Raw genomic sequence first — 1,433 nt, 5'->3', positions numbered from 1 at the left:
TGTGATTTACTGCTACAATTAATAATTGTCACAGTAAATGCCCAAACCCTACAGAACTGGTGCCTTCAGAGAGCCACAACGTTACATATTTGGCGTCCCTGAGCCGGTTTTCTCTTACATCACACATGAGGGTATTCAAACGAAAGAAATCACAGAAAAGATATCGCACTTAAAAAGAAATCCAGAGTGGAGACGCTGGTGATAGAAAACAGAGCTTCATACGATGCATGAGATGCTTTACCTCTGAACTAAACTCGGCTCTTTAATTGTGTTAGGAAGAGTGAATAGTCAACAGTGTACATTTTAAAAATCAAAGCAAGACAATGAGACACGAAGAGAATTCGGAACACAAACCTCTCCTTCATCGTTTAAAGAGCTTTTGATGAACGTCTAAATGAAAGACAAATTCACTATTTTCACTTTGTGATTAAAAAAACACTTTTATCACACGTTAAGCATTCCTGATGGTGTCGAATGGTTCTCTTTTCTACCCTCATCATTTGAGAATCCCCAGCTAAAATATCTTTTTAAACTACAACAAAATTGCAATATTTTGAATACTATTTAAGTTTACATAGTCACATTCCAGGTGATATTGACTTAGGCGCTCAACTATTAACTTCTTGGAGTTTGACTTGTGCCAAAAGTTTGAAATCTCTGCAACTATCAGGATGCTTAAGGACATCCAAAGAAACCCCATCACATTTAGGGGAGACGGTGTTGAGGTCAGATTAATTTGAAATGCGTCTGTGGGGACTTTTGATTTACCAACGTTATGTTTTACTGAAGGATACGATGACTGATTGTGCCATAGAAACTAACGCACGTCACCTTTTTTCTACATTCACAGGTTTTTGGCTAAAGACAAAAAAATCGTTTCATTTCTTGGCCAGCTGGCAGTAATTCCTCTGCACCGACAAGAAAGATGACTATTTTATCTTTTGCAATTTGTATGGATTTTTTTTTAAAAAGTTGTTCCAAAAATTAAATGAACACTTCCATTACATTTAATGTAGAAGCATGTTGCCGTCCATAATGATAAACTGTGCAGCAAGACAGGAAGAATGGCACCACTAGGATTCAACCCAGGATCATCTGTTTACAAGGCAGGCGCTTTAACCACCTAAGCCACAGCACTCACTCATCCTAGTGTTAATCCCACATCAGCAGGGTCAGCTTGTCTGCACACCCGTCTCCATTTGGTGGTTTGAACCAAATCTTTGAGCTGACGTTGCCATTAAATGCGACCGAGAATACTCCAACCGGCGTGCCGCTACACCTGCCGTTGGAGAACTAAGCCACAGCACTGGCATCATATATATCCCTTTTACAGCCACTTGGACACATCTCAATTGCTCTGAGACACCTGCATTCAGTGTGCGCTGAGCCTGCTCGCTGAGCAAGTGACGAGAAATGGCTTATGTCCAAGGAGC

This window comes from Atractosteus spatula, assembly GCF_055471065.1.
Source record: "Atractosteus spatula isolate fAtrSpa1 chromosome 10 unlocalized genomic scaffold, fAtrSpa1.hap1 SUPER_10_unloc_8, whole genome shotgun sequence".
NCBI classification, from domain to species: domain Eukaryota; kingdom Metazoa; phylum Chordata; class Actinopteri; order Semionotiformes; family Lepisosteidae; genus Atractosteus; species Atractosteus spatula.
This window is presented reverse-complemented; position numbering follows the sequence as displayed.